Source organism: Protopterus annectens, chromosome 9.part0, assembly GCF_019279795.1.
Source record: "Protopterus annectens isolate FY-2018-M chromosome 9.part0, PAN1.0, whole genome shotgun sequence".
In the NCBI taxonomy this organism is placed as follows: domain Eukaryota; kingdom Metazoa; phylum Chordata; order Ceratodontiformes; family Protopteridae; genus Protopterus; species Protopterus annectens.
The window spans coordinates 1,453,455,655-1,453,470,190 of record NC_056743.1 but is presented as its reverse complement, the minus strand read 5'-3'; the positions used below and the strand labels follow the sequence as shown (position 1 = coordinate 1,453,470,190).

Below are 14,536 nucleotides of genomic sequence, written 5' to 3'. Positions count from 1 at the left end.
ATCAAAGACATTCCCTCACTTCAAGTAATGTTTTTGAATCTCTACGCTTCTCATTTTCGAGCACTTTGTATATCACAAAAAATATAAACCTCTTAAAGTTCTTAATTGCATACTTTGTATATATAGTGCACTTGTATTCTTTTTTGCTTTTAATGTCCCTAGTATGTTCCATGATTTGCAACCTCAATTTACGTTTGGTTTTCCCACATAAAATGCAGGACACCCTAAACAGGGAGTCACATATACAACCATGTTAGTATTACAGTTGCAGTGGCCTGGACATCTAACTGATCTTTTATACTGACTAATGGACACATATGGGCCAGCATTAATATATTTACAGGTGCTACACATACCACACTTACTCAGCTTTGAGGCATGCTGCTTCTGTGCAGACCAGCCTTTCTCTAAGAATTCCTTCATATTTGTACCTCTACTACAGGTAAAAAGGCATTTTTGTCCTGAAATATTTTTTCAAATCCCTAGTAAAAACACTGTCTCAAGTTGTTTGTACAATAGATTTAACTCCAGGTACCATCTGATTGTATTGCAACACAAAGGTTCCATTTCTACTAATGTAATCTCTGTGTTTCTCCTGGTGGAACTGATCACTAACTTTGTTCTCAAAATTGGCAGAAAAGACATCTCTCTTCTGCTTAAAACCTCATTCCGACTCTTTATCAATAACTATAGGGGCTATCCCCTATTCCTAAATATGTCAATGAGGGAAAACATTTCCTAATTAAAAAATTCATCCTCACTTATAAGTCTGGAGAGTCTTACCATTTGACCTTTTACAACATTTCTCTTTTGAAAGCAGGGTTGACAACTACTGAAGTGTAAAAATGAATTAGAATATGTTTTTTACAAAAAATATTAGAACATAATCTACCATCCTCATCTTTTTTGTATAATAGAATGTCCAAAAATTCAATTCTATCTTTGCCAACATGACTTGTAAATTTTAAAAAAGCTGCGGTGTTGTTAAGATATTTAATAAATTCTTCCACCGAACCCTTACTACCTGTCCACAAAATAAATATGTCATCCAAGAAGCACAAGTAAGTAATAATCTCAGGCATAAACTGGGATTTAAACACATAACTGGCCTCCCAATTCTGCCAAAACTAAATTGGCATATAATGGTGCACCTCTGGCACTCATTGCAACTCCCGTGGCTTGCCAGAAATATTTACCATCAAATAAAACACAATTATTTAACAGAACCATTTCCATTAAGTCTACTAAAACCCCCCTTTTTACATTGTGTAAGCTGCCAAACTTCTCCAAACTTTTGACAAAATATTCCAAACCTACTTTGTGAGGGATAACCGAAAACAAATTAATAATGTCTACTGTAACAAACAAAAATTCTTCTCTGCAATTAAGTTTCCTCAATATGTTGAGACAATGCCATGAGTCTTTTAAAGTATATGACGTGTTGTTCAAAACTGCCTTATAACTTACATCTACAAAGGACGCTAATGGTTCTGTAATTGAACCTCTTGCAGCTATAATTGGTGTAAATGGAGGTACATTCATATTTTTATGAATTTTGAGAATTCCTAAAATTGATCAATTAACTGGTGTATCAACCATTAAATATCTATGTTCACTATCAGTGATAATCCTCTCACACAAAAATTCATAAAGTTGCCAGTCTATTTTAGAATTATCCCAGTACACTTCAAATCTAGAAACCCTTTCTTAAGTATCAGTGTCACTCAAAATATCATGCATTCTACATGTGTAGTCAGTGTTTGACATTATAACTACCCCACCCCCTTTGTCAGGTTTCATAACTCTATATTGATTGGTACTAATTAACTGTTTAAGACAAATTTTCTCATTCATCGTTAAATTGTCAAGAAGTTGTTTCTCGACATTAATAAATCTACTTATCTGATGTTCACATAAACATTCAAAAACCATTACAGTGGAGTTACTAGGTGGGATAAATGTACTAATTCTTCTGATAGACAACACATTGTCAATTTGAGGGTTACCATTATTTGAAAAATAAATCTTTAAATTCAGTTGCCTGGTAAAAAGTTTCAAATTAATTAAACTTTACCAATATCATATCCATAGGCTGGTATGAATGAAAACCCCCTTTTAAGTAAAGAAAAAGTCTCAGAGGACATATCTATTTCTATAAAATTAAAAATAGAAAAACCTTCAACCTGAAGGTGTCTGCAAGCAGTAACATTCCCCTCAACAACATGTTCATTGTCTGTATCAAAAGTCTCAACATCACTTCTATAAATTATCCCTCCATTTGGTTGCAGTTGGAAAGTTAATTGTAAAAATGATTGTGATGGTCACCCCCTCCCCTTTTTTTATGTTTATATTTTTTGTGGTAGACAAAGTACCCAAAACTGAGAAGGGTGGAGATTCAAAAACATTACTTGACGCGAAGGAATGTCTTTGGCAATTGAGATTAGAAGTTGCTAAACTACCTGATATTAATGAATGTTGTTCAATATCTAGTATTTTAAAATAAAGATCACAGTTTATTTAGATTTATATTGGTCGTATATGTTAGGTTATGTGATCCAGAATAATGCAGAAATTGTTATTGTGTGATTATTATACAAACACCGACATCTTTTATGTGACTATTTAAATGTGTTGGTTGACAGTGTAAATGAATGTTTTTAATTGTCATTTATGGGTGTATCCATGTATTTAAATGTTTTAAATGTTTGAATTGTATTGGTCTGAATTTGGTAATTTATTCATGTGGTTGATTATTTAATGAAAATTGTTCATAATGTTAATTCACTCTGATGAAGCCCAAGTAGAAATCAAGCAAAAGTGCTTAGTTTACTTTAATGTTGTTTGTTGAATAAATGGGTATGATGGTTTTCATCAAAACCATATGGACTATGATTGAGTCATACTGGTACTTGTGGTTGAATTACCTGAGTGCATGTGTAATGTGGTGGATCCTCTCCCCTGAAAGGCAACTGACTGTGACTTTCTCATTACTCAGCATGATGAGAGGAGATATCAGTGTGTCACACAATGGAGCCTTCAATGACCAAAATTTTAGACTGTGTGGTAGCTTGCCTTATGGGATTAGATGTAGAGACTCTATGAGATGTGGCTGCATGTGTCGATGTGGGTATTGTTTTGAAAGAGTGCATTCAGAGTTGATGAGGGTATTTGTTATGTGTACTTCATCTAGGAGGTCTTTGTGGTTTAGGAAGGTTACATTTAAGTACCTCAGCATGTGTGGGTCTATATGTCTGCTTTGAATTGTGTGTTTTTGATGCAGTATGTATACTACTGTCTGCCTTATTGACAGTATGAGTACTTTACTGTGAGAGCTTTGCTTCCAGTGACATTGTATAAACACATCTCTCAAATCTAATATCAGGTTGAGAATTAAGTGGTTGTCAGTAAACATGAGGCAATTTCTGCATTACCTCAGGATGCCATTATCCATGAAGCTGGTAACAGAGATAATGGGAATGTTCATATCCATGGCAACAGACCCTTTTTATTAATTAGACAGTTGGAGTGAGAATATAAGGCAATGTTATAAGTATCTGGTTTGCAACTATGGGGACAGTGCTTTGCACTACAAACTAATTGTCCTATGTGCAACTAGGTTTTGGTGAAATTTCAATCGTGCTTTTACATTCACGTTGTCTGTGTCTGTACAGGGCACCACCAAACACTTGAAGGGAAACTAATAGGTAGAGCCTAAAAATTCAAGGATTAAATATTTAGACAGATATCCTGAAGTTAGAAACAAACAAAGCAATATTTACTAAAAACAAAGAATTAGCTTGCCAAGAATGATGAAAAGAGGGGAGCCACATGAATGGCTACTTCCTGGCTACTACTAGTACTGGTCTCACCACAGCTTCACTTTGCTGGGATAGAATGCTCCTTTGCTTCTTCTCTTACCAGAAGCAAAACATTAGTACCAATCCCAAGATGAGAAGCAGGCTACAGCCTGTATGGTGTTCTGCAGTCTTGTCCCAGGTGAGACTTGTTATAGCCTTTTCCTGGTAGATGCCTACAAAAGCAACCAGACCAATCAGGAATGTTTAGCACAGACACTCTCTACCCATCCAGAAACAGTCAGGAATCAATGCACTCTGCTCTTTCTCTCACCAGGAGTAGAATGTAAGCACAAATTCCCAGCTGTCACCTATGAAGCAATTAGGTTTTCTGGTGATCAGCAGTCTCTAGGAAATAATGTTCCTGTGCTCTTTCTCTCACCAGGAGAAAACAGAAGCACTAATCCCAAGATGGCTACTGAGAGGCAGATTGTGGGCTCTCCAATAATTGGTGGTCTTGCAATAGATGTTGCAGATTTTAAAGATAATATTGAAGAAGTTGGGTTTATATGCTAAGCACTGTGGTATGCAGTAAGCAGTTAGTTATGAAAGAGGTGGTAACTTAAGCTTTAGCTGGCCAAGTAGAGAGACACTAATTTCAAAAGAGAAAGATTGTAAGGGGTGGGCACTTTGTATTCTGGTTCTATGGGATACAGTGGGATGGCCAATAAACTTAAGTAGTTGAAGGATAGTAATTTCACAAAATGATAAGTTTGTGCTTGCAACAACCAATGAAAGGGGAAAGGGAAGGAAATATGTGGTCAAATTAACATAAGGGGCAGGCATCTAGAAAGACAGTCAAGTTTAAGAACACAACAGTACCAGTGAGGGAGGGTGTGTAAAATTTCTCTGTGTGACTCACAAGAGACAAACTTGTGGTCTCTTTTCTAGTTTTAATATGCAATTAAAAGCAGACTACAAGTAAACCACAGCATAAAGAAAACAAATCACAACATACAAAAATAGAAGAAGGTAATAAAGTAATAGAAAATACAAGGAAGCAAAAGCAAACTAAAATTTCCCTCACAGCAAGTTGTAACAGAGTATTGGTGATATTTCTGATGTGTTTTATATTGCCCCTTAAACAGAAGGCTTAGTTCCCAGATCTGTCCTCAGTTCACATATAATTAACATTAATTCATTACATCTGAGTGATGACTTCAGATGTATCTGCAGTTAACTGTTACTAACACCTCTAGGCTCCAAATATTGCATGTTCATATTTGCATCAATGATTCCAAAACCATGCTATGTACAAGGTTATAAAAGATTTCATCTTAAAGCTTACATGATGGCAAACTCAGTTGCATTAATATTTGACCTCTGTCTAGTGCAGGTAAAGAGATATTAACTGTTGTTTTTATGATATTAATTTGTGTAGATATAATTTTCACATTTTTCTAAATATCTCAACAATCAAATTACACAGACAGAACTCCTTAGCCTCATATAAAAGCTCTCAGCTAGATAAATAAAATACTGCTGACAGCATGTGTGTAACTTGAGTGTTTGCTGAGATATTGTAAGTTATTTACAAAATATTACAAACATTATAGTTACTAAATTTACTGTGATTTATAAAATTCAGTTTAAGACCTAGAACCTAAAGAATTCATTGCAAACTATTTTATAGTGTTAGCAGGGTTTGTCATTTATACTTCTTTCCTAACCTCTATGGTTCCAGAGATATAAACATATTTTTGAAATGTGATGACATAATTTGAGTTGCCAAAAGGCTTAGGTTCCATCTATTGGAATTTACAGTGCAAACTTCCTGTACTCCATTGGAGTAAATGAGTTAATTGACCTTGTCTTTCTTCTGTGTGGCTGCTTAATTGACCTGCTCTAATTTCTGTGTGACTCACAAGAGACACAGCTGTGGTCTCTTTCCTAGTTTTAATATGCAATTAAAAGCAGAATACAAGTAAAACACAGTGTAAAGAAAAATCACAACATACAAAAAAGAAGTAGGCAATAAAGTACCTCAAAATACAAAAAAAAAGCAAAACCAAACTAACTTTTCCCTCACAGTAAGCTGTAACAGATTTTGGGTGAGCTTTTCCAGTACAACTTTTGACAGTTTGATTTTGCCCCTTAAACAGGAAGCTTAGTTTTCAGTTCCACCCTGGGGTCTCAGATAATTAACCTTAATTGGCCTGTTCTAGCTTGTGTGTAACTCCTTAATTGACCTGTTCTAATTTCTGAGTGACTCAAAAGAGACACAGTGTGGTCTCTTTCTAGTTTTAATATGCAATTAAAATCAGAATACAATTAAAGCACAGTGTAAAGAAAACAAATCACAACATACAAAATAGAAGAATGCAGTAAAGTAATACAAAATACAAGAAAGCAAAAGCAAACTAACCTTTCCCACAAAGCAAGTTGCAGCAGAGACTGGGTGAGCTTTTCCAGTAAAACATTTGAGGTAAATTTCAGGTACATTTGGCCTTCCAGGCCAAGGGCAACCACAAGGCATTCTGTAGCTATGCTAAGCTTTATACTTACCACAAGTTTATAAGCAATGGAAACTCTGGTGGAGTATATATATTTATCAGAGGCTGCTTTACCTTAAGATAGGTTCCAAGAGATCCACAAATAGAACTTAGAGATCTAAATCACACTAAATAGGATCTGCTAGCAGATCACACATACTACAGGAATCCCCCCATGTCCTCTGAAAACCATGTTATATTCCAAAATATACTGGGTGCACCTCTAATTAACAAGAATTCAGTTATGCTGGAAGACTTTAACTACCTGACAATAAATTAGGATACTTATATTGCAATTTAGGCTAAGGCCAACAATTTATAGATTCATAAACAAGAACTCACTGGACCAGATCCTCAAAGAATTCACTACAGGACAAAATATTCTTGACTTGGGCCTTACAAATATAGCATTTACATATACTATCCCTTTTGTATTCTCTTCCTTACTTAAATCCAATCACAATCTGTTAACTTTCCCATTCCAAATATCAATAACATCACATGCAAATATCACAAAATTCAGTGATATCTGCATCTGATAGAAATATCACAAAATTCAATGACTTCAAAAGTGCACATTTTATACAGTTCTATGACAAAGTCTCAAAATTCAAGGATGGCTGTATCACCCAGAATGTTCACATGGTGACTAACTATATTCACCTGGATAAATGTAATAACTTAGTATTTCATAATGGAATCAAACAAAATGGAAAGTTCAACAACAAGCCAGCATAGTAGTCTAGAAATAAACAAAACAATGAAAGAAAAAATGCTTCTTAAAGTATTTATCAAAACTAATCAAGGTCAATATCAAGAATATACTGGAGAAACTGAAAAATACCATCAGTAACATGAATTCATCCCATCAGCTTAGACTAGCATCAGAAGTCAATTACAAATCCTTCTTTTGATACATCTTGGAAATAAAGAAATAACACATAACACAGATCAGAATTTATTTAAAATGGCAATACTTACCAAGATCCAGTGGATATTATATGCTAGCAAACAAAATCAGTGCCAACATCAGTCCTGGGACAATTCTAGATAGCCATATATTGCAGAGGATCTCAGACCTTCCATAATCACTGCATAGCAGTTACATACTTTCAAAAACAAAAAATACATTTCTCATGGGACCTGACAATATCCCAGACTACAAACTGAACAATACTAAACACGTACTGGAAGATGTACTCCTCCAGCTATTCAACCTGAGCTCAGCCTCTTGATTTGTCCCCAAGGAATGACATGCAGCCATTGTGATGCAGCTTCTCAAGGGTAACCCCATCATGTACCCCAGAAATTACCAACCCATGAGTCTGATGACCCTCATGTGCAATGCCCTGATTAAATATGATATCAAAAATCTTGCCAAACCTGACCCACAGCAGTTTGGCTTTGTTAAAACCTCTTTGAGGGGGTAACACAAGCCACAGGCAGTGGTCATGCTATCTATACAGCATACTTCAACCTCACTAAGTCATTTGATACCATTTGCTAACATACTAACAAGCTCAATATGGTCCAAACTGATCCCAATGTAGTTAGGTAGATAACAAACTGGCTGAGGAACAGAGCTTACAAAGTGAGGGATCCAGGTGTGTCCTCAAAGAGCTTGAAGGTGAACAGTGGACTTTCTCAAGGATCCAAGTTAGGATCTCTGATATCCTCCATCTACTTCACAGATCTCCAAATCATAAATGGGGATTTTTGCTTAACCAAGTTTGAGAAAATTCTACACTGGGTGTTATCCTCATGTTCCCCTGATATATAGATCCTCCAATATGAGTTTACACTTGGAAATATCTGAAAGAATGGGTTGAAACTAAATGCTTAAGTAGAGTAACATTGTAGTATTTAGTAAGCAGTCCACCCATCTTATAGTGCAGATAATCCTACAATTCAAAATGAAAATGTTGAGAGATACCTTGTCATATGGATACATAGTTCCCACTCCTTTGTCAATCATGTTGCAACAGTGAATAGGAAATTTCTCAGTGCAGTGCAGCTGATTGCAAAGAGTATCTCATCCATATCCAGAGAAGTCCTTATCCTATTATATTTAGTCTTGATCAGACCTATCATCAAATACATTGCCCACTTTGGGGTATATCTTACTAGATATATCAAATAACTGAAAAGGCCTCCTACTAGTCCCATCTGTTCAGCTCTTTCCCAGCTCTATTCCAGTCTAGTGTCCCTAGCTCATTCTACCTAATACAGAGAGAACATTTGTGAAGGGTAATCCACTTAGATCCTTCATTTTGAATTATCTTCTGTTTCACCTTTCTCCCTTTCCACTTTCCAAAAAAAAATGTTTCTTAACTTGTTTTCTGCCCTTCCTGTAACTAGTCTAGTCCAGATACAGATTTGCTGTAACCAGGACTGTTTGTAAGCTTCTTAGCCCCCCAAGCCTTTCTGTGTTGGAGGAAAGTCTTCTAGCTTATCAGTGGGAGTTGTAAGCACTAGGTAGCCTATCTACCACAAGAGTGGTTTCTGGCCAAGAAATTGTAGTTTATTGGCCATTTGGCAGTTTTTTCATCTCTTTCAACTTTCTGGTTTAAAAGCCCGTATTTACGCTTGTTCCCACCATTCCTGTAACTAATCTAGTCCAGATACAGATTTGCTGTATCCAGAAATGTTTGTAAGCTTTTGAGCCCCCCAAGCCTTTCTGTGTTGGAGGAAAGCCTTCTAGCTTATCAGTGGGAGTTGTAAGCACTAGGTAGCCTATCTACCACAAGAGTGGTTTCTGGCCAAGAAATTGTAGTTTATTGGCCATTTGGCAGTTTTTTCATCTCTTTCAACTTTCTGGTTTAAAAGCCCGTATTTACGCTTGTTTCCCACCATTCCTGTAACTAATCTAGTCCAGATACAGATTTGCTGTATCCAGAAATGTCTGTAAACTTCTGAGCCCCCAGCCTTTCTGTGTTGGAGGGAAGCCTTCTAGCTTATCAGTGGGAGTGGTAAGCACTAGGTAGCCTATCTACCACAAGAGTGGTTTCTGGCCCAGAAATTGTAGTTTATTGGCCGTTTGGGTAGTTTTTCCATCTCTTTCAACCTTCTAGTTTAAAGGCCTGCATTTGTGCTCATTTTCCACCTTTTCCTGTAACTAGTCTAGTACAGATACAAATTTGCTGTATCCAGGACTGTATGTAAGCTTTTGAACCCCCCAAGCCTTTCTGTGTTGGAGGGAAGCAATCTAGCTTATCAGCGAGACTGGTAAGCACTAGGTAGCCTATCTACTACAAGATCCAGGTACAGATTCTTAGTTTTAGCACTTGAATTTTCTTATTCGTGCTCAGCACTTGTTCAGAACTTGTTGTAAGCACTAAATAAACTACAAATTACTACAGCAGTCACCCTTCCTCATTACCTAGAGGAAAACAGTTTTGGTACTTACTTTCCTCACTTGCTTAGAGAAAAACAGCTCTTATACTGACTTTCCTCACTTGTCTAGAGGAAAGTAGTTTTTTATTCAGGCATGTCCAGGGGTCAGCTCCCAGTGTTCTCTCCTGTCTATCTGAGGAATCTGAGCATCTTGAGGCAATGTAGCAATTGCCTCATGTACACAGACAACCCTCTCCTCCTACCACCCAACACCACAACCTGTGAGAGATGCACTTATCTAGCTAAACTGGAGGTAAAGCTCTCTCAAACCAAGACTGAACTTGACAGTCAAGAGGAGAAGGTAAACACTTGCACCACACCACACTTCTCACATAGTCCCACTAAACCTACACCACCAAAATCTACACATAGAAACACAAAAATATTCACAGAGGCTCTCAGTAATAATCTGCTCAAGCAACAGAAACCTCCAAAGCAGAAATTCAAGAAACCTCCACTCCCCAACATAACCCAAATGACACATAGCCCACAGACTCAGTGTGCCAATAAACCACAGCCCATAAGGCAGACCAATGTACCCAACACACTAGTCATAGGTGATTCTTTAGTCAGGCACACTGATGTCCCACTCACCAGGCTAAACAAGGAGAAGGTTACTGTCAGCTGCCTGTTGGGTGCCAGGATCCGCCACATAACACACACACTCAGGTCACTCCACAACAAGTACAAATATGACTCTGTCATTGTCCATGTTGGTGTGAACAAACTGAGACATACCTCCCTGGACTACATAAAAAGAGATATGGAAGAGTTCTCTGATCTTGTAGTCCAGGCAGGTATGACCCTAGCCCTGAGTAGCATCCTGCCATCACCCAGAATGACACCACAGTACAAGGACAAAATGATTGGCTTCCACAATTGACTAAGCTTCTTAGTGCCATTCTAAGGTGATCTAGTATCTGTCTGCCTGGGACGACATGGTCGGCAGACCACGATGCTTTGCCACAGATGGCCTGCACCTGTCGCCCCTAGGATTTCGGATACTGGCTAAGGATCTTGCTGCCCCTATAGTGCCTTTTTTAGGCAAAATTCAAATAACAAATTCACCACTGTAACAGGAGCAAGCAAGCAAAAACTGAGGGTAATGCTACTCGATGCTAGAAGTCTAAATCTCAAAATGCACTCACTCGAGGCACTCCTTAAAATGGAGAACATCGATATCTCTGCAGTGACTGAGACCTGGTTCAAGGCTCTAGAGAGCACCCCTGCATTACCAGGCTATAACTTATTCCACACGTTTCAGCCATCTAACCTGGACCAGAACACCAAAGGTGGAGGTGTGTTCATATTCATTAAGGATATCAACACCTCCAGACTAGTTGCGCAGCATAATGCATCCAAGGTTATCCAAGTGCAAGTAGCTCTAGGCAAAACTGCAATCCATATTGTAGCTTGCTACACATCCCTCACCATGCCCCAGGATTCCCACTCCTCTTTTCTTGATATACTTGAAAATATTAGGGTTCAAACAAACACCCTAATATTGGGCGATTTCAACTACCCCACCATTAACTGGGAAAACTGCTCATGTACCAACTCTTTCACTCAATGCTTTCTGGAGTTCATAAATTCCAATGCCCTGGATCAAATTATCCACATCCCCACCAGGAGCAACAATATCCTAGACCTAGTCATTACCAACATGAATGACCGGTGTTCCACACCTGAAGTCAACTCCTCGTTGGTCAGATCCGATCATAATCTAATCACCCTAGATATCCGCATCTTGCCCCCATCCACCATTAAGGAAACCACAGTAAAAAAATTTCTCCAAAGCCAACTTCATGCTTCTTAAGACAGAAGTGGAGAACTTCATGACACCCATGCAGATGGACAATAAAATTACGACTGCTGAATCCTACACAAATGCACTCTATAAGCACTTACACGGGTGCATGGATCATGCTACCCCACACAGAACCAAGACACTATCCTCCAAAAAAAGGAAGCCAATCTGGTGGTCCCCTGCCATAAACAAACTCTACAACAGAAGGAAGAAACTGTTGCAAAAGAGAGTAAAATCCCATGAGTGGAGGAGCTCTCTGGTCAGCTTCAGTAAGAAGCTGAGATCCCTTATAAGATCCTCCAAAGCTAGCTATGAAAACAAAATTGCCACTGATTCTAAGGACAACCACAAAGCATTCTATAGCTATGTCAAGAATCTAAATGGCAACACCCAGATCTGCTCTGACTTACAGCACGACAGCATGAAAATTACAGAACCAACTGATACTGCTTGGCAGATAGGTTCAGTGCTAACTTTGCCCCCCTCTCACCCCCCTAAAGGGCGCATATCTATACAGGAAGAATGCAGAGTTCCTGTATTCACATCTGTGCAGGTAAAATTTGCACTCTCTAAAACCAAAAACACAGCATCTATGGGACTGGATAACATTCCAGGCTGCGTTTTACACAAACTTCAGAACGAACTGGCTCCCCATCTAAGCACCATATTCTATCATAGTCTCATATCAGGCTTTGTGCTCACTGAATGGCACACAGCAACAGTTATCCTACTCCACAAAGGGGGAGCCACCACTGATCCTGGGAACTATTGCCTTATTAGCCTGATGAGCCTGGTCTGCAAGGCCATGGAATGTATCATCATGGAACTCATAAATAAAGACATTGGTAACCTCAAATCTCTGAATCCCACCCAGTTCGGGTTTGTGAAAGGCAGATCATGCCTTCTGAACCTGATCGACTTCTTTGAGGCAGTCACCAAAGCCGTAGACAAGGGTAAGGTGGTTCACACAGCCTATCTTGACCTCGCTACGGCTTTAGACACCATTTTGGAATTATAGATAAACTCACTAAACTAGGTATAAATTCCTATGTTACAAGATGGGTTGCCAACTGGCTCACTGACAGAACCCACACTGTAAAAGTTGCAGACTCCAATTCTGACTTCAAACCAGTGACAAGTGGAGTACCACAGGTTTCAGTCCTGGGGCCTCTCCTGTTTGGTATCTACTTCTCTGAAGTACAGGCTAGCACAGAAGGCCTCTGGCTAATGAAGTTCACAGATGACTGCAAATTCGGAGCCATAGTCAAGTCCCCAAATGATGTGGACATCCTACAGAAGGGCCTCACTGAGACAAATGCCAGGTGTCAGAGGCATAGCCTCAAGCTCAATGCCAAAAAGTGCATTGTCATCCACTTTGGTAAAAATTATATACCCATGAACTACTACATAATCAGCAGTCTACTTAACACCAAATGTGTGATAAGAGACCTTGGGACCCTGGTGGACAGTAGTTTCTCCTTTGATAATCACATCGCCACAGTAGTCAGGGAATCCTTCTGTGTGGCACACCTCATCACAAAAGGGTTCTCATCCAGGTAAAAAGAGGTCATTGTTCCCACTCTACTCGGCACTCATTAGACCCATTATAGAGTACAACACACCTTTTGGAATGTACCTCACAAGACATCTGCAGCAGCTGGAAAAGACACAGAAGTACCTCACAAAGAGGATTACTGGCCTCAAACAGATGCCCTACATTGACTGTCTCAAAAACTCCAGCTTTATTCTGTAGCATATCACCTTCTCCAAGGAGATCTTTGCCTAACATATAAAGCTATGTTAAACCCAGAGCTGTTGGACATGCTTCACCTAAAGAAATCCCAATCCCTCCAAGCTACATGCTCTAGGGACCAAAACCTTGTCACCACAATAAACAGGACATGCTGTCCCAGAGACTACCTATACTGTGAAACAAGTTATCCATCTATGTCAAGCAAAGTTCCTCATTAGCACTCTTCAAGAAATATCTTGATGAGCGGATAGGAAATAGGAAATACACCCCGGGGAACACTTATGTGGCTCTGCTCAACAGGGGCACAGGAAATTAACTTTCTTGGGTGGCGTAAGCCAGTGAACCTTGTTGGCTAGGCTTACTTAGGTCCTTGGGCCAATAGCCTAATACCTACTTATGAACATATGAACATTACTCCCTGAGTAAGGGCTCTCCCTCTCTTCTCCCATCCAACGTTTGGGCCAGGTACTGTAGTCCCTCCTAGATCCTACCTTTCTTTGGTATACTAGCACTTGGCAATTGTAGCACCTTGAAAGAGGCCACTCCTTGCATGGAGTTTATATGAATATTTGTCTCATTTAACTGGCATGCAATTATTGAACCCCAAGACACTTTGAAGGTCACTACTGAAGACTTCGAAACTCCCAAAGTTGTAAAGCACAAAACATTTTAATTTGTTTTTCTTGTTTTAGAAAGGGGCAGATCTCCTTGCATAATCTGATATGGAGTCAGTCTCCCACACCCTTGAACTCTATATGTATATTGGAACAGCAATCATGTATGTTCACTTCTTTCTTACTGTAATTGTTTGCAGTCTTTTTATAAATGAAATTCAGTTTTATAATTATCTGTTGCTGTATGACTCTCTGCCTGCCTGATTCCCATGCAATGCACTTATCACTGCAGTGTGTGGATACCTGGCCATGTGCTAGTTTCAGCCTTCTCCTTCAATGTAGTTCAGCTGCTTGGCCTTGAACTGAAATCTGTGGAGCAGCATAAGGTATTAAAAGGAGCATAGCATTAAATAATTAACTACAAAGTCACAAGTGGAATATTTATTTATTTTATTTTACATTTGTTAACCGGGATGGTCCGACTGGATACATGTCCTTTTTCAGCGGAGGCCCGGGGAGAAAAGCTCCAACAGAGTTACATTGATAATTAGGTACAGTAAATGAGCTGAAAGAACTTAACAAAAACATAGGCTATTTACATACAAGTACAAGACTGCCATTAC

At 38.7% G+C, this 14,536-nt stretch overlaps 1 protein-coding gene across 1 annotated transcript in view; it reads left to right on the top strand.

Annotated features, from left to right (window-relative positions):
- Positions 1-14,536, top strand: part of LOC122812118 (neuropeptide FF receptor 1-like) — a 487,711-nt gene that overhangs the window by 331,354 nt on the left and 141,821 nt on the right. The gene's annotated exons all lie outside the window — the stretch shown is intronic.